Source organism: Mauremys reevesii, linkage group 4, assembly GCF_016161935.1.
Source record: "Mauremys reevesii isolate NIE-2019 linkage group 4, ASM1616193v1, whole genome shotgun sequence".
Taxonomy (NCBI): Eukaryota; Metazoa; Chordata; order Testudines; family Geoemydidae; genus Mauremys; species Mauremys reevesii.
The window spans coordinates 112,695,221-112,722,587 of NC_052626.1; the positions used below are offsets into that span (position 1 = coordinate 112,695,221).

Below are 27,367 nucleotides of genomic sequence, written 5' to 3' on the forward strand. Positions count from 1 at the left end.
GGTCTAGGATGGGCCTTAGCTCACCGTTGGCTTTCGGTATTAGGTAATACTGGGAATAGAAGCCCTTGCCCTTCTCCTAGCGAAAGAAGTGAGTGCACCTCCTGTATAAGGAGATGCTTGTGAGAAAGGTCCCTGAAGAGGGATGGGGAAGGAGGGTGGAAGGGCGGGAGGGCACAGAATTGGATGGAGTATCCCCCCTCTACCATGCACAGCACCCAGCGGTCCAAAGTTATACGGGACCATGCACGGTAGAAAGGGGACAGTTGGGACGAAAAGGTAAGGCGGGGTAGATCCAGTTCTTGTCCTGGTGCGCCGTCCTTGACCACATCTTCAAAAGGCCGGTTTGGGTCCTGAAGGTGGCTTGGGTTGGCCAGAGCCCTGGCTTGAGGATGGGTGCAGCCTTTTTCTGCTGCCTCTATTCCTCCTTCGGGAATCGTCCTGTTGGTTTTGTTGGTAAAACCGCTGAGGAGGCTGCAGCCTGAAGTGCCTGTGTGTGCGCCCAGGGACTTGAGGGTGCTCCTTGAGTCTTTTAAACTGTGCAGTCTCCTGTCTGTCTGATTTTTCAGAGAAACAGGCCTGCCCTTAAAAGGGTAGGTCTTGGATGGTCTGTTGGACTTCATAAGGAAGCCCAGAGACCTGGAGCCAAGAGGACCTTCTCATGGCCACCCCCGTAGCCATGGTTCACACAGCCGCGTCGGCACCATCAAGAGCCGCCTGCAAGGAGGCCCTAGAAATGAGTTTGCCTTCCTCCATAAAGGCATTAAATTCGGCATGGGAGTCTGGTGGTAATAGCTTGGCAAACTTGGCCATCGCTCCACAGGTATTAAAGGAGTACCTACTAATGATGGCCTGCTGGTTTGAAATGCAGAGCTGCAGACTACTGGTGGAGTAGACATTTCTCCCGAACAAGTTCACCTTTTTCGCCTCCCAATTTTTGGAGGAGGATCCCTGAAACCCCTGACAATCCATTTGATTTGCAGCATCCACCACCAAAGAGTCAGGTGGAGGGTGAGAATAGAGATGCTCATATCCCATTGAGGGGATGAAAGTCTCTCTCATTTCTCTTCGGTGTAGGGGGCAAAGAGGCCGGCGTCTGCCACAAAGTTTGTGTGGCCTCAATTACAGTTTTGATGAGTGGCAGCGACATGCGAGAGGGCCCTGAGGGGATGAGGATGTTCTCCATGGAATCAGCATCCTCTGCCTGGATCCTCAGGTTCTGGGCCACTCTGCGCAACAACTGTTGCAGGATCCTGCTATCCTCCAAGGCCAGGGCCGTTGAAGTGCCCGCAACGGCCTCATCTGGGAAGGACAACAAGAGCACCAGCACATGGCCGTGGTCGCTGCCCTTGGCCACAAGAGGGTCATGTTGTTGGTTGGGCTGCTGTAACGCTGGTGCCGCAGTCGCCGGGGTAGGCGCCGGTGCTGGAGTGGTCGCCGGTACAGAGGCCTGAACGGCAGACAGAGGTATCGGCATCTCCGGTGACAGCTGCTGTGCGGGTGAGAAGGATGCAGACACGACCGACGCCAACTTGGATCTCGATGGCTGGCGCTGACTCTGGGCTTGATGACAGGCCCAAGAAGTCCAAAAGGGCCACTGAGCTGGTGGTTGTTACTGAGGTGGCCATGGCGCTGCAGGAGGCTGGCAGTGTCGCCGAGATCTAGATCTGCTGTTGGACCTATCTGACCAATAGGATTCCTCCTCAGACTCCAAGGTCTCAGAAAAGGAAGACCACAGAGGAGTAGTACTGGGTGGTGCAATGAGCGGTGCCAGGCCTTTGGGGATTGGTGTGGTCCCCCACGTGGGCAGCTGGCACCAGGGAGTGGTGCCACAGAGATGGGGAGTGACACGACATTACCATCAGCTTGCCCCAGATGGGATAGGTGGCCGGGTTATCACCAGTGCCTCGTCCCTCCTTGGAGAAGGCGGCGCCGTCAGGTGAATAAGGTCCTGTGCCACCTCAAAAGTCTCCGGAGTGGAGGGGAGTTGAATATCCCGGCCATGATGGTCTGGAGAACGGTAGTGGGCCAGTCTTGACTGGACCCCTTGCAAGGCAGGAGTTGATGAGCCCCTGGCCCAGCATATGCTGGATGGGCTGAGGCCTCCCTGTCGCTGGCTGCTTAGGCTTAGGAGGGAGAGCGCCCTCACTCGTGCCTTTTTTCTTCTGGAGCACTGGGGATGAAGACCAGTGCCTACCAGAAGTCTTATGCTCAGCGCCGTGTCAGTGACGGGAGTCCTTAGCCTCCTTCCTTGGCGCCGGAGGAGGCACTTGGCATGGGCTCCGCTGACCCGGGATCGGACTATGGGTGGAGGGCTGCCTCCATGAGGAGAATTCTGAGTCTCTGCTCGCGATCCTTAAGGGTCCTCAGCTGAAACCCTTTGCAAGTGCAGCACTTGTCCTTTTTGTGACTCTTGCCAAAGCACTTCAAACAAGAAGTGTGCAGATCGCTCTCTGGCATCAATTTATTGCAGACTTCACACGATTTGAATCCTGGCGACTGAGGCATGCCCCAGTGTTGGGGAAGAAAATGGGGGTGGGGAGAAACCCAAGCAACAGCAACTTAGAGAAACTACTAACACTACTATGACTCTAACTATATACAAATGACAGTAGGACACTGCTAGAGGCGCTTGCAGAAGCAAGAGTGAGGGAAGTTCCAACTAGCCATCGCCGGCGATAAGAAGGAACTGAGAGGTGGAGGGTCGGGTTGGCAGGGCCCTATATTGGGCACCATGAAGGCGCGACTCCAGGAGGCACCAAAGCCAATCCTACGGATACTGCTAGAGGAAAAATCTTCTGGCTGTTGTGCACGCGGCACACACACACACCTGATTGGAATTGACATGAACAAGCACTCGAAGAACAACATTACCATGTTGTTTCCTATGTATGCTCTCACTGACATGCAGATCAAATGTGATCAGTTTACAACTCACAAGCTGATTTTTCTACTTGCCATCCCTGAAAACTCTACTTGAGATCTGAACATCTGAACTGGGATCATCCTGCCTTATATACGCTGTACACTAGTGACTCAGATTCTGCAAATAGCATGTAGCTAGCAGTGTTGTTGTGAGTCAAAGCAGAACCCAGCTCACTCTTCCATCAGTGCGTTGGTTCTGCAGAGTTAATGGGAGGGAGATTTTGTCAGCAAGGTAAGCAGATGTGGCTCAAGCCACAAGCAGGAAAGTTGAGCAAGAAGTGGTCTCTTTTACTGTTAGTGTTCTAGCTAGCATTGAAAGGATGATTTATTTATATTAAAGGGAGATGCAGGAGTTAATAAAAATGCCTGGGATATAGCAGCTGGCACAGCCAAGTTCAGCTGCTAATTGGCAGGTGTTTCGAACATAGGAAGTTCATGACACAGTTACACTCTGACAGTTATTTCTGCTGCACAGAGATTCGGTTATTCGTTCCAGAAATACCTTCTGTACAAGCATCTGTCAAATCTGTGAAGCCGAGAGAGAGTCCTTTGGCTTCCAACAACAGGTGTTGGGGGCTAGAAGGGTGCTTTTATCACAGCTTAGTATATCCACCTATGGGGACATAACTATGAGTTTCTCACTCTGTTTTCTCTTCATCAGCTGCTTTGGGACAACCTTGCTAGTTGTTTGCAACCACAGCTATAAGCAACATCTGTCTGCTTCAGCAATGTGTAGTTATTTCCCCATGGCCCTTCATCAGTTTACACATTCTTTGCCCCCAGATTTGACAACAAGTGAACTGAAAATGGGAACTATTTATTGGGGACCGAATCAGATTGGAGTACCATTGTGCTATGTGCTGTACAGACATAACAGCGAAAGAAATTCTGTGCCAAAGGACATACTACCTTAGTTTAAGATAAAATGCACCAGGTGGGAGAGCAAACAAGGGACGTGGAGGAATAAGGATGAGAAATCGAAAGAAATTTCTTTGCATAGGCTAACAGTATGAAAAAATTGTAAAAAGAGATCATGGTGGAGTAAAGGGGGTAGTTGATAGGATAATTCAGGGCTTAATTGTGGATGGCCTTAAAGGTAAGGATAAGGTTAGGCAACGGAGAGACTCAAAGTGGATGATGCGTCAGAAAGATTGGCCAGAAGATGTGTGACACTGGCAGACAAGGTGCCAAGCTCATACCAAAGCCCCCGTGTCTCAATTGGACACTGACAAATACATACTTGGCATCAGTCTGGCTCACCTGTGTGTTAATATCGTTAAAATAGGTATTCAAATTATAAGAATGTGATTAGTGTTTAGACTTTATTGAATGCTTGTGAGTTGCTGCAGGCATTAGTCTCACTCAGGGCTAGCCTACACTGGCAGTGCTAAAAGTGCTGCTGTGGCAGCGCTTTAACGTCCCTGGTGTGATCGCGGCGCAGTGCTGGGAGAGAGCTCTCCCAGTGCTCTAAAAAAAACCAAACAACCCACCTCAACAAGGGGCGTGGCTCCCAGTGCTGGGGCTCTGTTTACACTGGTGCTTTACAGCGCTGTGACTTGCTGCGCTCAGGTGAGTGTTTTTTCACACCCTTGAGCGAGAAAGTTGCAGCATTGTTAATTGCCAGTGTAGACAAGCCCTTAAACCAGGGGTTCTCAAACTTTTGTACTGGTGACCCCTTTCACATACCAAGCCTCTGAGTGTGACCCCCTTATATATAAAAAAGTGTTTTTAATGTATTTAACACCATTATAAATGCTGGAGGCAAAGCAGGGTTTGGGGTGGAGGCTGACAGCTCGCAACCCCCCATGTAATAACCTCTCAACCCCCCATGTAATAACCTCATGACCCCCTGAGCGGTCACGACCCTCAGTTTGAGAACCCCTGCCTTAAACCCTCTGTATACCATATTGTAAGGTTGTATTGTGAGCCTCTGTGACTATGTAAGTCACCAGATGGGACAGAGACATTAACTAGTGTGAAGTGCTGATCTCCAACAGAAGGTGTTACAGCTGGCCCAACAGGAAAGGTCCATCAACAGACAGACTATTCTGGGATGTTAAAGAGGACAAAAGATGTTGTTTGTTCTGCCCTCATCCCCATGAAGAGGACTCATGCAAGTGGATTCCTCCCATCAGCTGAGTTTGTAGCTCAGAGCACAATGGCAGGCATGGGATAAAAATCCCAAACAGAAGGAACTGATTATCTCTATGATGCCTGGACTCCTTAAGCACAAGCAAGAGATCCCCAGGTACTCAGCCTGGGTTAGCCCCAAAGGACATGTAAAGCTTGCTGACTACAGAAGCTTCTTAACAACTTTGGAAATTTAAGATAACATATTTGTATATATGTTTACCTGCCTTGACTTTGTAAATAACTCTTATTTCCTTTTCCTACTTAATACATTTTATATAGTTTAATATATGGTTGGCTACAAGTGTTGTCTTTGATGCAAGATCTAAGGTGCTACTGACCCGGGGTAAGTGGCTGTTCTTCGGGTCTAGAAGTAACCTAAATACTTGGTATAACAGATCATCTATCACAAAGGTAGGCTCACCTGGGTGGCAAGATGGATCGGAATACCCAAGGGGACTGTCTGTGACTCCATGTTTAGGCTGGTAGTGCCTGAGGAGTTTACACTTGATAACTGGTTGGTGAAATCTGAGGCTGGTACTCACACCCTTGAGTCACTGAAGGCAGTTTTACAAGATGATCTTAGAAGTGTTTTAAAAGGACCTAATGAGGCTAAGGTTACAGCACTCAAGGCTGGAAAGGCAGAGGTTTCAACAATCACAATGCAAGATAAAGAACTGGATTAGTATTAGCATGGTGGATAAAGAGGAAGGGCCAAATCTGAAATGTGGTATAGGAAGTAGCAGCAGGATTTAGACACAGCCTAACATTTAGCTCAAAATGCTGCTTGCGTGCTTCTCACTGCCAGACTTCTCCTGCACACAGTCAGATTTTTCTTGCATGTGGTACATGCACTGCCATTGACATTAGTGGGACTTCAGTGTAAAGAACAAGAATGTACAGCAGCTCTCTGCCACATGGATTGGAGAGGAAAACTTTGCTCTTAGGTTCACTTCTATTCTCATTTAGTATTTACAGAATCATAGAAATTAGAAATAAGGGAGTTGTGGGAAGAGTGGGACAAATACTATTAGATCATCATTTGCCCATCCTCTGGGAGCCAAGACAGGACTGTTCTCTACATTCTGTCTTCCAGTGCTTTTGTCTAAACCAGTGTTCCCATAAAATCCAGTCAATGGAGCCTCTACAGGTTTGAGTACTACAACTTCTAGATTCTTTTAGAAATCTTTCCCTTTCCCCGACTCACTGTAACTGTTAAAAATGGGGAAATTACTTGCTTTCAGTAGGTTCAGAATGAAATGCAAAATGGATAGGAGAGGGCGTGATGACTGCATCTGTATCAGATGAATTACTCAAGCTCTGCTTTTCACCTCTGACAGTTCTACACCATGCAAGGCTGATTACTTTAAAACAATTTTTTAAAGTGACTGATAATTGGGAGAGTAACTAGATTCACTCTCCTTGTGCTCACAAGAATGTTGAGTCATACTCCCATAATCCTTTCATACATCTCCCCTCTCTGAAAGCGCGGGCGGCTACTAGACTCTCAACTCAAGCTGTACAGGCTGGATGACGATATCTTGGAATTAAGATGGGACTACTACGTTTCTACAAGCAACATGGACTTCTTGTTCTGTTTCTTTACTATTTCTTTTGTGAGAGAGGGTCCTGTTTTCTACCTCATTTACCCATTACCATATTACACTCTCCTTGCACTCTTACGGTAGATTTCTAAGAAAGGTCTCTGATTTTATACTGACCCTGTTCACTTTTAATGGGGGCAGAAATGGCTATATTCTATCCCTTCAGTGGGAAGGAACCTGACAATCCACAATGAGTCTAATCCTGGCAGGGTATCTACATTTGGATATAGGCCACCATTGCTCCTTAAGTCAACAGATGACCAGCCTTTGCTGTGACTACCACTAGGTTTTTTTTTAAACTCACTTCCTATGGAGCATTCATTTCAGCCCTTTCCACTTCATTTAAAAGAAAATGTAGCAATACTGTATATTCCACACACCTTTTCTGGTTTAAATGCTGTCAGGAATCTCATAACCTTTATTTTTATTAAATAATGCTCATTTGTTTGAATTTTTACTATTTATTTTGTTTTCAGATTACCTGTTTTGTGATTTTTTAAAAAATGTCTTATGTTTTAACTGTTTAAGTTCTGTGGCACCTTATAGACTAACAAACGTATTGGAGCATGAGCTTTTGTGGGTGAATACCCACTTAGTCAGATGCAAGATGTATTCACCCACGAAAGCTCATGCTCCAATTCGTTTGTTAGTCTATAAGGTACCACAGAACTCTTTGCCACTTTTACAGATCCAGACTAACACGGCTACCCCTCTGATATGTTTTAACTGTTTGTACAAAGTCCCAAATACTTGGGCAGGTGAGGGGTGTTATAAATGAAGGCATTACCTGATATAGCATTGCCTTAATTACACTATAGTCTACCTTTGAATGAGACTTGATTTTGGACCTATTAGCACATATCGATTTTAATATTTTACAGTGTTTATACACACAATCTGACACCATGGGCAATTTCAGGGTAATCTGTAGAAAAGCCATATTCACCAATTACCGCAAATGAAATTGATCAAATGTTTGTAATTCCTTAAAGGCAAGCTGAAACACACAGCATTATAGAAGATATTTTAATTACTACATCTATTTACAAAGAACAAGTCACTTAAAGAATCTGTGTTGCATATAAGAAAACAGTCATGACTTTACAGTACTAAAAATATTAAATTAAAAATACTGTTACAAACCCTTATCAACCAAAAATCAAGAAGTAACTTCTTACAATAACTTTGACAAATCAGGCTTTTAATTGACATCCTGGTTTAGATCAGAGAAACTCCTGCTAGGAAGCAAGAGTAAAAATTTAATTTATTCAGACACAGCATCCACCATCATGAGATACTAAAACTGGAACAAGGATTTCTGGAAACTATTTTAAAAACACAATCCAACATGTAATTTGTAGCTGTTTAACTGTCTAAAGTATAAATTAATCCCTACAATTTTCCTTTGAAGAACATGCCTAATAAAGCTGGCCTCTACCATTTAATAAAGTATACCATTTAATAATAATGGAAGGTCTTATAGATCATTTATTTTTGTGGAGAAAAGAAAGAGATCCATAGCGAACAAGGCAGATCTGTATTCTTCAGCTGTCTCACACAATTGCTACCCTTTCTCCAGTAAAACAATACCTTTCACTTGTAAAGCTGCTATTAGCTATAACTGAGTGATTATCATATTTGCGTGCCATGGAATAAACACAGACATGTAAAGCAACAGTACAGTGCACAATATGCTAACTACAGCAATTAAAAACTAGCTAACTGAGCATAGGGCTGTTATAAACATACAGCTAAGGATAGCATAAAATCTCTTTACCACCTGTAAAGGGTTAAAAAGCTTAAATAACCTGGTTGGCACGTAGGGACAAAGAGGGACCAGGGCAGAAAAAAAAAACATCTCCTAAAACCCTGCCTAAAATAAGCATCCAAAATTACAAAAATTTTAAGTAATAGCAAAAAAATGTGTTAGCTTATCTTTTGTTTTAGCTTGTAAATTTCCCCTATGCTAAGAGAAAGGTTTATTACTATTTTTTGTAACTTTAAAGTTCTGTCTAAAGGGAAATCCTCTGTGTTTTAAATCTTATTACCCTGTAAAATTACCTTCCAGTCTGATTTTACAGAGGTGCTTCTTTTACTTTTTTTCTTTATAATAAAGTTCTGCTTTTAAGAACCTGATTGGTTTTTAGTGTCCTAAAAACCCAAAGGTCTGGTCTGTGCACATCTTGTTTACCTTTTTGGTTGGTATATTATGCTCCAGCCTCCACAGGAAATGGGGTAAAGGGGCTTGGGAGGATATTTTTGGAAACAGGAACTCCAAGTGGTCCTTTTCCTAAATCTCTGTCTAACTCACTTGGTAGTGGCAGGGATACCGTCCAAGAACAAGAAAAAATGTGTGCCTTGGAAAAGTTTTTAACCTAAGCTGGTAAAAATAAGCTTAGGGGGTCTTTCACACAGGTCCCCACATCTGTACCCCAAAGTTCAGAGTGGGGAGGGAACCCTGACAAGGGCTAATAGAGGCTAAAATGCCCAGATGTGGTTTTATCAAAGTACATAAAACAGACCTTCATGTGCTTCAAGTCACCGTAGACATTAATTCACAACAAGAGCAAACAATAAAAGTGGTGAGATTCTCTGACTGACAAGTGTACTCTCTTTAAGGCAAGTTTACTACCAAACTGGTGTTCCTACAGGAGCTCTAGACCTGTAATGGAATAGCCTCAGATTAAGAAAATCCTTCAAACCAGTAATGGAACTATTATATATACACACAGTATATATATATAAATATACTGTGTGTATATATAATAGTTCCATTACTGGTTTGAAGGATTTTCTTAATCTGAGGCTATTCCATTACAGGTCTAGAGCTCCTGTAGGAACACCAGTTTGGTAGTAAACTTGCCTTAAAGAGAGTACACTTGTCAGTCAGACAATCTCACCACTTATATATATATGAATGAATGAATGAATGAGACAAAACTCAAAATCTGTTAAGACTCCAAATGCAACCATGTTTGGGTACCTAGTTACAACTCCATTACAGTGCAGTGATACTCAGACCTCAGTTGTTCAGGAGTCAAATTAATGATCAACATTGCCTAAAAGAGCCACAGAAGTGTGAATTCATTGTTTCGTTTACTGTAGTACTATTCATATTTAAACAATATTCCGGGAACTATTTAATGCAGTATATATAAAAATAAAATTCTCACAGCAAATAAGTAAATAACTTAATGCAAGTTGACAACTTAATTGGTTAACAACATAAAAGCATCCTGATTGGTTAATAATTAAATCATAGTGTTTTAATATGTGCTGAAAAGAGCCACAGGAGACATTAAAGAGCTGCTTGCAGCTCGCAAGCCACAGTCTGAGTATCACTGTTCTAGTGTATAGCCTAGAATAGATCTTATCCGTGTTTCAGAATGAGATCTTATCCGTGTTTCAGAATGAGATTAAAGCCTTGGCAATCTCCTAGTGCATTTGAGGGGGTGGAGAGGACAGTGCACTAGGTGCATCACTGATCTGATCCAGGATGGCAATTCCTCATACTAAGAATATAGCCATGTCTCACCAGAATGGCACTCCCCACCTGGTGTGTTGCTTGCATAGTCTGGGAAAGGTTATGAACTGAGTAGCAGAAAATACGGGTTGTGGCTGCCTGTGAGAAACATGAAAGTATTCAACTACATGGCAAGCTTCTGCTTCTCCTGAGACCACTAGCTTTATAGCAAGCATCAGAAACATTTCCTCTACACAGATTTGTAAGACACACTCTCTCTTCAGTTTTGTTATGGGCCTACCCACTAGCACTGCTCTAATTGTAAAGGTTGTCTCAGTATTTTTATTAGAAAACCTGGATAAGATTTTCAAAAGCCAACGAGGGAATTTAATCACAGAACTCTCAGTGTAAGTCTACACAAGAAGTACGACATCAGCGCGGCTTCACAGTTGCAACTGCGCCTCTGTAATATGTCTGGTGAAGAAGCTGTATGCCGACAGGAGGTCGCGCTCCCATCGGCACAGTTATTCCACCTCCGTGAGAGGCAGAAGCTATGTTGGTGGAAAAGCATCTCCCGCCAACATAGTGCCGGTATGGACAGCGCTTAGGTCTCTAACTTGCATCACTCAAGGAGGGTCTTTTTCACATCCCTGAGCAACAAAAATTATATTGACTTAAGCGGTGGTGTAGACCTGCCCTTATTGTGGTTAAGTCCCCTAGGTAAATCTAAAAGTCTCAACCCCTATTTTTAAAATGTTTCCACATCTGGACATTAAAGTTTTGGTTGGAGCTGAAACTTCAACATCCCGCATGGCACCAGGACTTTTGGGTCACATGCCCCAGCAGCCCCCGCAACCCCATCCACCACAACTGGGTGTGGAGCTATAATATTGATTGAGTGTGTGGGTGCTTCAGCCCCATATATCATCCACACCACAACAGCATGCCACACCTGAGAAACCTGTTTTAATCAAATTCTGGCAATTGTTAAGTTACAGGGGAGCAAAAAAGAGGAAGATTCTGGTTTCAAATACTCTCTTAAGGATGGTTATCAATTAAGGGAAGGAAGTAGTATCTAGAGGGATGAACTCCTAACAAACAGAAGATCCTGTTTTCATGCAAATGTCGCTGACCACCACCATCACCACACAAACACAATGAGAAAGGCACAAGAATTTCAAAAAGCACTTACAGGGCTAAGGAGCACAAGTCCAATTGACTTTCCTTGACACTTGCGCTCCTAAGTGTTCTCAGGCACTTTTGAAACTCTCACCCAGACTATGAAAATATCTTTTCGCGCACGCGCACACACACACACACACACACACACTATCTATCTATATGTAGCTCATTAAAGCACCTGTTCCAATAATGTCACTAATAATGTAATTTAAGTGGTGTAGGCAGTTAGTGGTTTCTGGAGATAGTTTAAATCCTGTCTAGGGTTACAGGTAAAAGTTAGCATAGTGGTCTCATTCAGTACCCATTTATCCACATCACAAGGCAACACAGCTGGCACACCTAGCAGGGCTTTGCAAGGCCCCAAACCAGAATAGCAAGGGATTTTATAGGAAAAGACCAAGATGTTCAGATATCTGAGAAGAATCATGCACTACAAGTGACTTCAGCTAATTTGTTTAGTTCTTTCAGAAGCACCAGTTTCACACTCGATTTTAAAATTTAGAAAAAGATGGCACAGAAATGCAATGCCAACTTGGCTTAAGTTTGTCTTACCTGAGCTGGATATTAGGCTCCGTGCTACATCAGTTCAGGCTAAGCTGCCCTCTCCCCATCTGGCCGAAAATATTTCCAGTTCCAAAATGTTCACCTTCATGACTCTTAGAATTTTCTGTCCTTAGCTGAAACCTCCAGACTATCCAAGCTCTGCTCACTCTCCGTCTCACTCACACACTCCCAAATCAATGCAGCGTCATCTCTCTCCGGTGTGCCTCCACACAAGCGTTCACTGCAGGCAAGAAATGCAGCCTCAGAAGCTGTCACTATACAGACTCTCTTCCCTCTCCCAGACTCACTGCAAAGAAAACAAGAAGAGGTCCATCAGCTTTCTGTTTCTTGTACCACGCATATATTTTTGTCACAAAATCAGGATCTATTTGCAAACAAAAAAAAAGTGTTCAACATTCTGTTTATGTGAACACCCAAGTAAATACACTCAGGGCTTGGCTGTACTATAGGGTTACAATGGATGTAATCCTGTAGTGCGAATGCTACGGGGAAGTTACTACAGCAACAGAAGGAGTTCTTCTATCCTGGTAGTAACTCCACCCCCCCAGAGGTCTATCTACATTGCAATTAAACACTCGCAGCTAGCTTGTGTTAGCTAGGTGACTCAGGCTCATGGAGCTGTAAAATTGCAGTGTACACATTCGGGCGAGAGCCCAAGCTCTGGGATCCTCCCCGTCTTGCGGTGTCCGAGAGCGCGCGCAGGCTCTAGCCTGAGCCCGAACGTCCACACTGAAATTTTATAGCCCAGCAGCCCAAGTCAGCTGTCAAGGGCCAGCCACAGCTGTTTTATTGCAGTACAGAAGTAGTGATGGTAGCTAGATTGACCAAAAAAACGCCACTGTGACCTAGCTACGTCTACACTGGAAGGTTAGGTTAGCAAAGCTGTGGCACTCGGCATCATAGCTTTGTCGCCCAGGCATCATGACTACCTTGTACAACATTTCAAGGGTGTAACCCACCAAAGAGGAAAGGAAGCATTTACGGTGGTACAAGGGACGGTAAAAACAGTGGTGCTGAAAATGAGCAAATGAGGATTAAGTCTGAGTTGTCATGAACATTTCCTAAGCCGCATTATCTGAGACACTGTGGTGTAGTCTCCCAAAGGAAACGTAGGGAGCTGCATGGCTCAGGTTATTGAAGAGCGTGGGCTGGACTAAGTAACGGAAAAAAATACCAAAGGGAGAATCCTGAACTGACCAAGGGGAATGGATTACATGCCTCACTAGGTCTTTTCCATTTCCATATTTTGCTTCTTTGTGGATGCACAGGACCTAGATATGTTTGTGCATCCAAACAGCTGTTAAAGCCAGTGGGCAGTGATGTAGTCGCTCAGCCAGAAATTTCACAAAGCAAGGGGCACACAATTGATCATACGTTTAGATCTTAGGGGCAACAAACACAAACAAACAATTTAAAACAGTCATGACCTCATTTTGCTCAGTTTGGTTTCGTTTTATTCATAACATATTCTGTGGTCATTTTTGAGCCTCTCAGTTTTCAAATTTTGCTATTCTCCCTTCTGGTTTGAGATGCCAGTCATGTCCTGATTTCAGTGCTGCTGCATAGAAAAAAATGCCCAATACTGCTTTATAGTAATGGAGAGATTGGCTTGTTGAATTGCATTTTGTTTAGGATTAGGATGAAGTTTGTGATCTGACCAGACATTCTCAGTGAACTAAAATGCAGTCAATGGGCCTACAGCCACATGATATCATTTGTCTGTAATTTACTTATGCAGAGAAGCTCAGTTCAAACACAACATCTCGTTTTCACTGGGGTCCTGTGTTTTACCCCATTTTCTAACTTAGTTGACTGATTTACAAGGTCAAGTGGTTTCATCTGGAGTCTCAAAGCACGTTAACCCATGGAGACCGTAGGCCCATGGAGACCATAGGCACGTACTATACAACGTCACCCTCAGCTTTCCTACAGGAGAACACAAGACCCTCTAAAGCCCTTTGCGGCTCTAATTCATTATCCCACACTGTTGACGAGTGAACAGTGCTAATGGAAAAACTGAACTGATTTCCCAGCACAAGCAGCTGCTACCAGCTATATTTTAGATGGAATAATCCTGGCCATTTGCTGACAGATAAACACAATGAAGCCCAATGGTACACAGGGATTGTCTGTCATCCAAACATTACAGGAAACTGTTAGTCCTTCATCCTGCAATATTCCCTCAGGACATAAAAAAAAAGTTATGAAAGCTGTTAGATTGCAACCTGTGATATGCATAGTGCACTCAACTTTGAAGGCTGCTTAGAACTTTCCAGCTGAGAATCTCTGAAGTATTTTCCAATCACTAACTAGGCTTTGAAAGTGATTTTTGGAGGGAGAGGGGGAGAAGAGGAAGAGTACATTGAATTAAACCATGGAGTCCTGCGCAGTAGAATGCAGTACCTTCACTTGACTTGGATTTTGTAAAACGGCTACTGCAGCAAATTGTTTCTCAGGGCAGCTCAAGACATTTCTTCCATTAGGAAAAAAAATACTCTCAGCGGTGACAGAGATAGCAGCAGTAGGAGGGGGCTTGGAAAGGGGAATAACTTTAATAGTTCCTAGAAAATTTACACTTTTGTAGTTCTTACCTCAAATAATTCAGAAAAAGAAAAGGCTGTTTTTGCAGGCATAAAACTGCCAGTTTGTCACAGGGTGTGAAGTTTCTACATGAAATGGACAAGCCACCTCAAGGGGAAAATTTACGATTCTGTCTAGGAGGGAATTTAAAGTCCACTTTCAGTATGAAAAGGCTGTATTAATGGCGTGACTCCACTTTTGATCTCATTCACAAGTACTTGTGAACACACTTCAAAGCATTTAAAACCCCAACATTCACAAGTCTCTTTGTGATACCTCCCCCTTTCATGTCTCTCCAACCACAGCTAGAGCCCAAGATGCAATGACCAAAATAAACAAAGAGTCTAGAACAGTTTATACATTCCTCCTCAGAGTTGGTTGTATTTATTTGTGAGTAGTCCTTTATGTTTTTTATACCTGTCTACCCTCACCCACAGTGAACACAGAAAGCACTTTGGAAAATTTTAATCACAACAATAATCTTTTTCTGTAAGATGGCAATCATAACAGTAGGTGAGAACCTACAACCAATAAGCTACCAGGAAACAAATTTCAAATCTGCCTCCCTCTCAAACATTTCCCATGCTTATAATTCACGCCCGTTCTCCATTGCACAGGGGAGAGAGGAGGAGGAGGAACTTTGCCATGTGCGCTTGAAGATCATCAGATTCAGGCCATCTCAAAACGAGGATTGTGGAAGAAGGAGGGAAGAAAAATACAATTAAAAAACGATGAGGTTCATGCAGAGAACACCCAGTAGCAGCCTCCTCTTGTTTATATCATGGAGGCTCCAGCGTGAGTGCCTCTGCTGATCTTAGCTGAGGTAGTGTGGCACAGGGAAAGAGATGGCTTTAAATGAAAGCTAGACTCTTGAAGTAGAACTGCTAGTTTCTTGTTGAGACTCCAACAATTCTGCTGCAGCTTCTATTTTTAGACCTTGTAGAGAATAAACAAATACCCAAAAAAACATTGTTTTGTTTTTTGCCTGGAGTTTCAGATATGTAGCCTCATTATAGAAAATGATTTCTACTTGACCCCATTAAAATATAATAATCAGACTGGAAAAAGCAGAACACAACAAGTTTTGGGGAAACACTCAAGAGACTAATTTTTTTCCTCTGATGTCTGGAAAAAAAACCCCAAAAAAACAGTGAAACCAAAAAGAATTCCCCTCTCCCCATGCACACCCTTTTTCGGAATGAAAAATGCATATTGTATTTGAGTGGGAACGAACTGTAAATATATGGCCTTTAGAAGTCAGATTCTTCTTGCTTAAGACAGGATGAGAAGTAAATCAAAATTTCTCTAATTGCAAACTTAAGCCAGCTATAATATTGTCCATTCTTCATTAGGTACTAGACCACGTGCCAGAGGAATGCAAACACGTCAGACAAATACAAAGTAAGACTGGGGACTGATTTACTAGAACATCCACCAAGCGTTTTAGGTGTCTATTATATAAACAAACAAAGTGAATTAGACATAACTGCTTCACAGCTTCAGTGCCAATTGCAAATTTGTAAGCATCGAGACATAACCTACACTGGCCTTTTGTCTGCCAGCTCAGACACACCCAACTATTTCATCTCATCTAACACAGGGGAATAATGAGAGACAAGTAAATTGGCAAAGTCTCTGCCAAAAACACCACACACATCCCAGAATGCATTCCTCCCCTAGATCTACTTCTCCACGCTCTTCAGTCCACACCAAATGGGTCATATTACTTTCCATAAAATCCCAACTCATGACATTTGCACAGAGCAGCATCTAGTAACATAGAAACTTCCACTGTAATGCCTTTTCCTACACAGTCCACCTGCTTTTTGCCTCCATAATTGAACACACAATTAGATATACCTGGCTTCAGCCACTTAGGCTGCTCAACTAGAACGAATCACTAAATGATGTGACAGCCATCATCTGGTTAACACCTGTGATTAAAATTGGGCCCTCCAGAACTAAAAGCATGAATCTACACAGCTTGCATTAAAGAGCCAGGCTCTCTGGTTGAGCGCTGTAACAGACTCATCTTCTGTGGATCAGGCTACTAAAGGGGACAGTTACACACTAAAGAGGGTGGTACAGGCATTCCCAAGATACCCAACTCCTGCAGCAATCGCTCCAACAGGGCTCGATTAGATGCAATAAACTGACCCCCGAGCGCTCTCCTGTCGACTCTGGTACTCCACTAGGGGGAGAGGCACAGGCGGAGTCAACGGGAGCATCAGCCATCAACTTAACACAGTGAAGACACCACGGTAAGTAGATCTAAGTTCATCAACTTCAGCTACATGAAGTTGCATAACTTAGATCGATTCTCCCCTTCCCCCACTACTGTAGACCAGGCCTCAGATACTCTGGTCTCTTGTGATTATGTAGGGGACATCCAGCAGCTGGGAAGAAGAGCCCAACAGAAAAAAAATGTAGTATGTACCCAAAACATGCCATCTTCTATACTCGAGAGAGGACTTTCACTACAGAAAGCAAAAATATATTAATGTCACCAGAATCTTGAGCCCCCTTTACAACCAGTGGGTCTATTTACCTTTAGAAAGGAGGCCTATAAGAGGGGACATGATACAAGTATATAAAATAATTAGTGGTACAGACAAAGCAGATTGGGAGCATCAGTTTCCCTGATCTCAGAATACAAGAAATTGGCTAACAGTCAATGAGAAATTCAAAAACTGGTAAGAGGAAATAGCTTAATCACACCTAGTGTGAAAAAGTGTCAAACTTGTTGCCATGGGATATTATGGAGGCCAAGAATTTAGTAAGGTTAAAAAAAAGGATGAGATTTTTAGATGGATATCAAGAATTTAGAGTTATAATTAATGACAACAGATGTTTTGGGAGGGCTATTAAACTTTGTGCTTCAGAGTTTAAGCCACTCTGCTTACCAGAGATCAGAAAGATCAATGAGGGGTGCAGATCAGTCCACAGGGACTTACTGCTGGATTTACACACCATCTTTTGTGGCATGTGGTTTTGCCCACAGTCAGCAACAGGGCACTGGACTACATGGACCACTGCTCTGATCCAGTCTGGAAATTATATTCCTACGAAAGTATATATTTTAAATGAACTTTTCCCCTAAAAGCCATCCTCATTCTTCAAACAAGACCTTAAAGGGATTAATAATCAGCGATGTATGCCAAGAACGGATCCCACATACGCAAAGTATACTTTTTGGACTAGAAAATGAGTATGATATTTTTCACATTTGGCTGCCTCTACTGAAGACATAATATTTCTTTTTTTTTTTTTTCTCCTGGCAATACCTTGGATTTCCATTGCCTTTATATTACTATTCTGGCTACCAATATGCTGATTCTGGTTAATTCTCTTCGTTTTAAACCCCAACTAATCATATCAAGTAACAGAAAATTTAAGGGAAACCTGAAGTGTTAAATCCAAGATTTGAATTGCGCTGAGAAATGAGCGTCCAACATTCTGCAATCTTAGTATAGCTCTGAAATATATAGCATCAGCATATGAGAATCTTCAGAATTCTTAAAAAGGGGCATCAACTTAAAACTACTGTTTCAACAATTTTTGGCCTGCTATAAATCCTAAAATTGGTAGAATTGAAAGATCAGAAAAAAATTATTTTTGGGGGGTATATTTTGTGCAAATGAAGCCCTTTTGGACTATGCAGAGGAAACAGTTAAATGAATTAAAAAGAATAAATCAATTTCCCTTGTTTTTTGTGTGGCTCTTTAAGAGAGCAAAAGGAGAGACATGACTGTCTAAAAATATAGGAAAATGTGGTTGTAAAATGACAAAATCTGGCAGAGGAACTGAAGGACAGATATAGTACTGACCTAATTTATTTTTTAACTGACAAAATGTCAGTAGCGTATTTGCCAAGCAGAAAATTCTGTTAAGCACAACGCACAAACCTAAACTCTACGTTATTTTTTTTTTAAACTTAAAAAAACCTTGGCCAAGAGTACCTTACAATTAATGCCTGGTATCGGCCAGCATTTTAAAGCACTGGCAGCTAAAGCTGTTAGCAATCCTCAGCTAGGGCAGATCTGGTAATTTAATTGTTTCTGAAAAATATGAAGACTGACTACACCTCACTTTCCCAGAGAAGTAAAAGGGCTTAACGTGAACTTTTAGATTCTGCTGAACAGAATATATTGAAGTTTTGAGGCATGTGATTATATCACAATACTGAACATATCTTTTAAACAAATATGCAAAGGTACTGCATGGCTCAGATGGGTGGAACTAAAAAGACTTGAAGATTGATGGTTTAACATCCAAGGAGCTGAAAGTCACTACCATCTGATGGCAGCTGAGGTGACCTTTGTGAAATGAGTAAGCATCTCAGCCCCATATCACAAATTGGTACCCTAAGTAGGATTGAATTTCTGAAGATGGAACTCTCCCTCTCACCCCTAATATCAGAGAGCAGGTACATTAATGTGGCAGACAGGGTCAGGGGTTAAGGCAATTTGTACTCAGGCTACCTGTGCCGCATCTGTTCAGGATATAAAGACAACATGTAGCGAGTCTGATGAAAACATGGTAAGTCAATGGGTGAGCACTCACCCGTCAACTTAATTAATCCACCTCAATGAGAGACGGGAGCTATGTCGATGGGACAGCATCTCCCATCAATACAGCGGTGTAGACACTGCTTTAAGTCAGTGCAAGTTACAATGAATCAAGTTATGCAGCTTATGTAACTTCACTCGCGTAACTTGCATCAGCTTTCAGCCTTTGTGTAGGCAAGGCCTAAGGCAGTAAATTCAGCACCATTTGCCAGCAGCAAACACTTAGTTTTTAAAATATTAAAAACATGTATTTGGCATTTGGTGCATTTCTTAATTAAACATCACCTCTGAGGCTGCATGCAAGGTTTATTCATATCATATGCTGCTGTCTCCCCACCTCCCACAAACTTCATAAGGATCTCGCCACTGCTGTGTTAGCACTTTATATCTGTTGGCAAGTACCAGTTTGTGCATTTGTAAATGCACCGTGAAGTCAGAGGTCGTGAGAGGTGAAGGAGAAGGTGCCCCTTCTTTTCACAACACCTTGAGAGGGGGAGTGCAACAGGGACATTGAAGCAGGCTTTACAGATCACAGGATCCCCTCTCACCCTGCTAGCAGATGGTTCTTTTTCCATATTCTAGAGAACTGTCAGCCCTGGAAATTTCCCAGCTCCTCAAGGCAAACGGCCCTTTGGCTGTCTTAATAAAACATCTCTGTTGCTAGGTCTGCGGGAGTAGAAATAGATTACAGAACACAACACAAAAACAGATCTGTACTCTTACTGCCTGAGGCTGTTAACCCTCCTCTGAAGCACTGTGTGCAGGCCTAGACTCTGTGCCCCAGGAAAGCTATTATTGCCTGGGAGAGTGGGTAGCATGGGGCCGGTACTATCTTTAATCACTGGGGGAGAGGAGACAACTATGAAGTTCCCTGATGTGGCATTTAAAACATTAACAGATTAACAAAAGAGGACAGATTACATTGACCACTTTAGAGATGTTTATATCTGTGAGAGGTTCACACACGTAAGAAACTAGGAGTAAAATAGAGAACTAGCAAAACCACCTCACATAAACAGAAATAAAACAGTAATTTACCATGGAAGCCCACTGAAGCCAAGTGTATGAGTTTAATCACGAAATTGGGGGTAGAGGGGGAGAAAGAGGCTACTGAGGAGTATTAAAGAGAAAGAAAAACAATGGCTAAATACTTATTTGCTTTAGGCTTAGACTATGTCAGAAGCACCCATGCACTAAGTCCGAGTGCTCTGCCAATCACAAGAACAACATGCAATAGAACTAGCTTGCCCTTTTAGTAAGCAGCAACATGTAATCCAGTACTAACAAATCCAAAGCCCCAATGTCCCTACCTCTCATCACAGGCCATTCAAAATTAATATGAACCAGAAACTCAGGTTTGCTAGGTCAGATATTCCCCACCCTTTGTTTTGCAGAATGTATTCTGATCACAGACTAGACAAAACAAAACACAAAAATCCATCTTCCTATGTGGCCTAAAACAGGATTTGAATTCTGGCCTTTAGACTTAAGATCAGTACACCAGCCCCCTAAACTCCTCCTCATACAGAATGAAAACGGCCCCTATCTCTTGGCAAGCATCTGTGCTGCTCACTGTACCTGAATTCCTGCTATGGGCTGGATGACTGCAATGAATTCTGCTTATAACTGCAGCTCTCGGGAGGCAGGCAGCTGTGCCTCTTGAGCAGAGAACAGTTCCAAAAGCTCCATGACAAGATTCTTGCTACTGACTGCCAATGGACCATTAAAAAAAATTTCCCAATGGAAAGTTCTCTGATTTTCATAAGTAGTGTGCACAAACACCAAGCATCCCAATTCAATTACAAGTAGCTAAACTGCTAATGGAAAAGATGTTTCTTTTTCCTTCCTGAAGGCAGTCACAGGGTAATAAGTGCTTGAAGAAACACCATCCACCGACTCACATGACATCAATTATTCAATAACTGAATTAAAGCAAGAGGCTGAAGAGCAATGAGGTTTGGGACTATGACACCAAGCTCTGAGGAGCAATAGCTCAAGTGAGTCGTTGGGTTGTTATTCACAGTAGAGATCACTGGGATCACTGTCAGCTGGTCACTGCTCCCCAAAGACCTACTACCCAACTCCCATTGTAAGAAAAGAACAGAATTTTCAGACACATAGATGAACACATGGCTTTTGTAAAGGGAAATCATGCTCCACCAATCTGTTAAAATTCTCTGAGGGTGTCAACAAACATGTGGACAAGGGTGATCCACTGGATATAGTGTACTTGGACTTTCAGAAAGCCTTTGACAAAGTCCCTCACCACAGGCTCTTAAGCAAAGTAAGGAATCATGGGATACGAGAGAAGGTCTTTTCACAGATCAGTAATTGGTTAAAAGATCAGAGACACAGGTAGAAATAAACTGTCAGTTTTCCGAGTGCTACTAGAAGCTGGATGATAGTGGGTGGATCACTGGATAACTGCCCTGTTCTTTTCACTCCTTCTGAAGCATCCTGCACCGGCCACTGTCAGACACACAGTACAGGGCTAGACGGACCATTGGTCTGACCCAGCCATCTGACCTGTCTGCAAGTTACTCAGGGGGAGGCAAATTAAGGCTGTCTATCGTGTGACTTGTTTAGTCTGGAAAGTGCTAGGTAAAGCTATCAGGACTAGCTGAGCACCTCAACACTTAGAGGTAAAAAGGAAAGTTCTGCCCTTCTCAAAAAACAACAAAAAAACACCAACCAACCAAAAAAAAAAACCACCTTTCCCCAAAGGATCCCTGTGGTATGTAAAGCTAAGAGAAGGCAACTTCACTTATTTCCACAGGGAAACCAAAGAACACAGAGCTGCAGGGAACCGGTGAAATCCTATAGACTCTCTCAGGATCTCAATGTCTTTTTTCCTCAGAATAAACCTGAAGTTATCTGGAGAGTTGGGATGTACAAATTGGAGAAAGTCCAGACGACAGTAACAAAAGTGATAAAAGGTATAGAAAACCTGACCTATGAGGAAGGGTTAAAAAAGGTGGTCCTGTTTAGTCTAGAGAGAAGACTGAAGGGGGGGACCTGGTAACAGTCTTCAATTATGTTAAGGGCTGTTATGAAGAGGAGGGTGATCAATTGTTCTCCACTTCCACTGAAGGTAGGACAAGAAGTAATGGGCTTAATCTGCAGCAAGGGAATTCGTTTGGTTTAACTTCACCATCCAGAGGACGTGAAAAATCCACACACCTGAACAAGACAATTAAAACGACCTAACCCTTGTTGTAGACAGCGTTAGGTTGAACGGAGAATTCTCCCATCAGCCTAGCTCCCACCTCTCAGGGCAGTGGATTACCTATACCGACAGGAGAATCCCTCCCGTCAGCATAGGTAGTGTCTTCACTGAAGCATTATAGCAGCACCAGTGCAGCATTTTAAGTGTAGACAAGCCCTTAGGTTAGATATTAGAAAACACTTTCTAACAATAAAGGTACTTTCAAGGGAAGACTTTCAAGGGAAGTTGTGGAATCCCCATCATTGGAGGTTTTTAAAGAGCAGGTTACCCGGAACCTATCAGGGATGGTCTAGGTTTACTTGGACCTGCCACAGCGCAGGAGGCTGGATTTGATGACTTCTCAAGGTCCCTTCCAGCCCTACATTTCTCTGGGTCGTCTGTCATGGCAACTATGTCTCCAGCACTCTAGGTCTCTCCTTTTCCTCCCTCTAACGAAAAAGCTGAGGAAGGAGATGAGACTGGGCACATTCAGTGCTCTACATGTTGTCTATGCAGAACATTCGCCACTTCCACCAGTATTTGGAATAAAAATAGTTAAGACACCCAAAGCACCTTAGTAACAAGTGAAATGACTGAGTGCAAATAAGAATTTAACTGAACTGTTCCTTAGGAGAGAATTTCAAACTTGCACAAAACTTTGCCCCCTCAAACCTATTCAGTGACAAACACACCCAACCAACAGAACACCACGTTAGAAGTGTAACACAAATGTTAGTTTATAAAACTCAGTATTATCGTCACAACTCAAACTGATTGAAGGAATAAGAGTTTACAGAAGCTGCTTTCTCCAAATAACCCTTGGGCAATGCAATGCAGAAACTACTGAACCTTCTGTACCTTTCGGAGATTGCAGCCCCTCAATCCTGCAATATAAAACTCATCTCTCTCCCTCTTAGATTATGCTCTTTGTAATTCACAGGTCTCCAGATTTGACTCTCTTGTGGGTAGCTTCTGTTTTACAGCCAATCAAGTGACATTTGTTTTTACCAAGAGGATAAAAAGGAACTTTTAAGTTCAGCCAGGAAGCATGAAGGGTTTTGGTATTACTTAGTGTTCTGTTTCCTGACTGAAAAGGTCCACAACAGGCTTCAGGGGAGACTAGATTACAAGGGGCTCAGCTGCTTCTCAGCAGCGAGGCAATGAATCTTTAATTCAGCCATATGATTACAAATGAAGGGAAGATGGGAACATGGTATGTTCACTCTCCTTGGACATCGGTTTAAAAAAAAAATTTTTAATGACTGACCTCAGCCATAGTATTGGAACTTCTTTTACACTTTAGAAGAGTTACTAAATACAAAAATATATATATATGAAGAGTGGAGACAGGATCATGAAAATCCTTAACTGCGTGAATAATGTAGACGATCACACAGTAAAAGCAAACTACCTTCTACAATCAGGGGTAGGCAACCTATGGCACGTGTGCCGAAGGTGGCACGCGAGCTGATTTTCAGTGGCACTCACACTGCCTGGATCCTGGCCACCGGTCCAGAGGGCTCTGCATTTTATTTAATTTTAAATGAAGCTTCTTAAACATTTTTAAAACCTTATTTACTTTACATACAACAATAGTTTAGTTATATATTATAGACTTATAGAAAGAGACCTTCTAAGAACGTTAAAATGTATTATTGGCACGTGAAACCTTAAATTAGAGTGAATGAATGAAGACTCGGCACACCACTTCTGAAAAATATGATTTAGAACAGGGGTCGGCAACCTTTCAGAAGTCCCTCCAAGCAGCATCTTCAGAACAAACATGTTTGAAGACCCAAAACGAGGAACATAGAAGAGTAGGGTTGCCAGGCATCTGGTTTTAGACTGGAATGCCTGGTCCAAAAGGGATCCTGTCAGCTCCTGTCGGCATTGCCAACCAGGCTGTTAAAAGTCCAGTCGGTGGTGCAGCAGAGGCCCGGGGCTAAGGCAGGCTCCCTACCTGCCCTGGCTCCGCGCTGCTCCCGGGAGTGGTCGTCAGGTCCCTGCACCTTCTAGGCACTGGGGCAGCCAGGGATTGGGAGGCTCCGCATGCCAGCTCCGCAGCTCCCATTGGCCGGGAACCATGATCAATGGGAGCTGTGGGAGGTGGCACCTGCAGGTATGAAGGCACAGCCACCTGGCCGCCCCAGTGCCTAGAGACTGCAAGGACCTGACAGCCGCTTCCTCAGAGCCGCGGTCCCCTCCTGTACCCCAGCCCCTCATCCCTGGTCCAACCGCCAGCCGGAGCCCTCACCCCCCCCCACACACACACCCTAACCCCCTGCCCCTGTCCAGAGTCCCCTCCCGTGCCCCAAACCCTTCATCCTCGGCCCCAACCCCCGCCGAAGCCCTCGCCCCCTCCTGCACCCCAAACCCCTCATCCCCAGCCCACCACAGAGCCCACACCTCCAGCCGGAGCTCTCACCACCCTGCACCTGAACTCCTGCCCCAGACCGGAGCCCCCACATCCCCAGCCCACCCAAGAGCCGGCATCCCCAGCCCAGAGAGCATACCCCATCCTGTAGCCCAACCCCCTACCCCAGCCCCATGAAAGTGAGTGAGGGTGGGGAAGAGTGAGCGAGGGAGAGAGGGAGGAGGATGGAGCAAGTGGGGCAGGGCTTCAGAGAAGGGGTGGGGCAGAGGTGTTCAGTTTTGCACGATTAGAAAGTTAGCAACCCTACAGAAGAGAAAGCCTGAGACTGCAGAGGATCCATTTCTCTCACATAATTATAGTTTTCCATGTCCTCAGCATTTCTGACGGCTGTGTGCAGTAATAAATGTGGGATAATGCAATTCAGCGGGGACCAGATGTGCACTCCCCTACAGTAGGGTTGTTTTCAACTTAAATAAAGCTGCCTGGGGGTGGGTGGAAATGTGTAAGGAAGGGTTAGATGGGGATGAGGAACTGTTCTCAGATGACTAAATATTTCTCCCTTAGCTTTTACAGTAGATGAGTCACTGTGTAGTACACACAAGACACAGACATAAAGACAGGCACTTGGTAAGTAAAATGACAGAGATAGGCACACTGAGTGATGCTTCACCTATGGCTAGAGATCTAGATATATATCCTGAAGATGAATCTTCTGTTCCTTTAGCCCAACGTAAACAGAGTCTAACAAACTCTTCCCCTGCTTGACTAATGGAACACTGCCTATAAGAGTAAGTGGCAGTGTTTTACATACACCACTTTCTCTGACAGGGTAAAGAAAGGATAAAGAAAGGTACATTTTTATTTATTGTTTTTATATAATGGGGTGTTTGTTTGCACCCACATCTGTTGTGTTGGCCCAAAGTAAGCAGGAACCCTACCGTCATTACCATCTCATAGCTCATTTTACACAGGCCTTCAAACCACTCAGTCGCATGAACTGGGGAATCTTAGTTTCATAGCCTAGAAGGAGGATCTCAAACCCATTGCCACCATGTTGGCAATCTCAGAAGAGAGTCTGGGAACTGAGAAAGAACGGCGACACCTTCCTAGAAGCAATTCAATCATAGTGGGAGGGCAATACATGAAAGGCAATACACTTATATAGCCTACTGGGCTACTATCATCACACTGGTCAACAGTAACATTAAGATTTACGAAGAGGTCAGTCTATTTCAAGTAGATAAACCAAAAAGTTGTAGTTTCACTTCAGATTATTTATTTCTCTTTCCCCACTTCCTAAGCACCAGAGGACCACACGCATCAAATTGTGGACTCTTATCCAAGAACGGTGCTCACTTTCCCAAGGCAGGGATATCAGGATCATGGCTGATCGAAGCAGGAATTGTGGAAATTGACTCTTTGCCTTTGTATTTTAGGGTATTCCCACCCATCCCTTAGTCCTCCTTTAGACTCCCACTGCACATGTCTGGATTAGTGGTCTCTGGATTTGCAGTTAAAATAGACTACTTCTCCAAGACTGCAAAATTACTAATCCAGCAGGTGGGCTGAGGGATGAACCATGCAGAATTCTACAGAGGCTAAGAGTGATGTGCCCAGTGAGGATAGTAATCAGTCTCCTCTGCAGCACCACAGCATATAATGCACCGTAAACCACTGAGGTCATTCCCACTTTCCATTAAGAAAAAAGGATTGTGCTGCTGCTCACCGGTATCACAAAACACTTGCCTTTCGGGGTATTTGTCTCACCTCTCTCCTTATAACGTGTTTTTCGGAGGGAGATACCAATTGCAATAAAATTGTGTATTACACCTTCAAACCAGCAGCATACAACTCAGTTCAAGCATTTTATCATTACAGTAACTGACAAAATAATATCCCTTGGCAACAAGCTATCCAGCCACGGCAGAACGGTGCACCAGATTCAAATTTCTCTTCCTGCCTACTTTCCTGGTAAGGAATTTAACTGCAATCTTATATTTACTGCAGAGGAAGAGTTCTTTTCAGTACCCACACTGTCTTATGAGCAACTCTACACTGAACAATGCCACAGATGTGCCTGGGGTCCTTGTTTTGTAGAGCACACAGTCTTGGGTATGATAATCTCCCTAACCTTGCACACCCACGCTTTTTCCCCCAGTAGTTCTCAAAATAATACTTACCCTGAGAACATTTCCTTCCTTCCTCCCAGCCCCACACCACCACACTTCTTTACTTAGGTCATCTGAAACTCATTAGCCTTGCTCCTGTATAGGGAGGGCCACACTGGGGTTGCAAAACTCTATGGAGGACCCCTTTCCGCCCCCTTCCACCTCCCCCCCGACTGCCCACCTCAGAACCCCTGACCTATCCAACCCCCCTGCTCCTTGTCCCCTAACTGCCCCCTCCCATGACCCCCCACCCCTAACTGCCCCCCGGGGACCCCACCCCCTATCCACCTCCCCCTGCTCCCTGACTGCCCCGACCTCTATCCACACCCCCTGCCCCCTGACGCAGGAGCCCCGGGACTCCCACGCCAGCGCGCAACCCCGCCGCCCAGAGTGCTGCCCGCGCTGTGGTGTGGCTGCGGGGGGGATGACAGCAGTGGAGAGGCCAGGGGCTAGCCTCCCCAGACGGGAGCTAAGGGGCCGGACAGGATGGGCCCGCAGGCCGTAGTTTGCCCACCTCTGGTATAGGGGCATGTGCTCTCATACCAAGGGGGCTGAGTACACTAGACCTGCAGTGCTCCAGCCTGAGCAGCCATACAAAGGTCAGGCA

At 43.9% G+C, this 27,367-nt stretch overlaps 1 protein-coding gene across 6 annotated transcripts in view; it reads right to left on the reverse strand.

Moving 5' to 3' along the window:
• The window catches only part of LOC120404491, a 183,976-nt gene that overhangs the window by 80,925 nt on the left and 75,684 nt on the right, over positions 1–27,367 (reverse strand). For all 6 annotated transcript variants that reach the window (XM_039537179.1, XM_039537175.1, XM_039537173.1 and 3 more), the window contains one exon: positions 11,854–12,151. The gene's annotated coding sequence lies outside the window, so the exon portion shown is untranslated. The remainder of the gene's footprint in view (positions 1–11,853; positions 12,152–27,367) is intronic.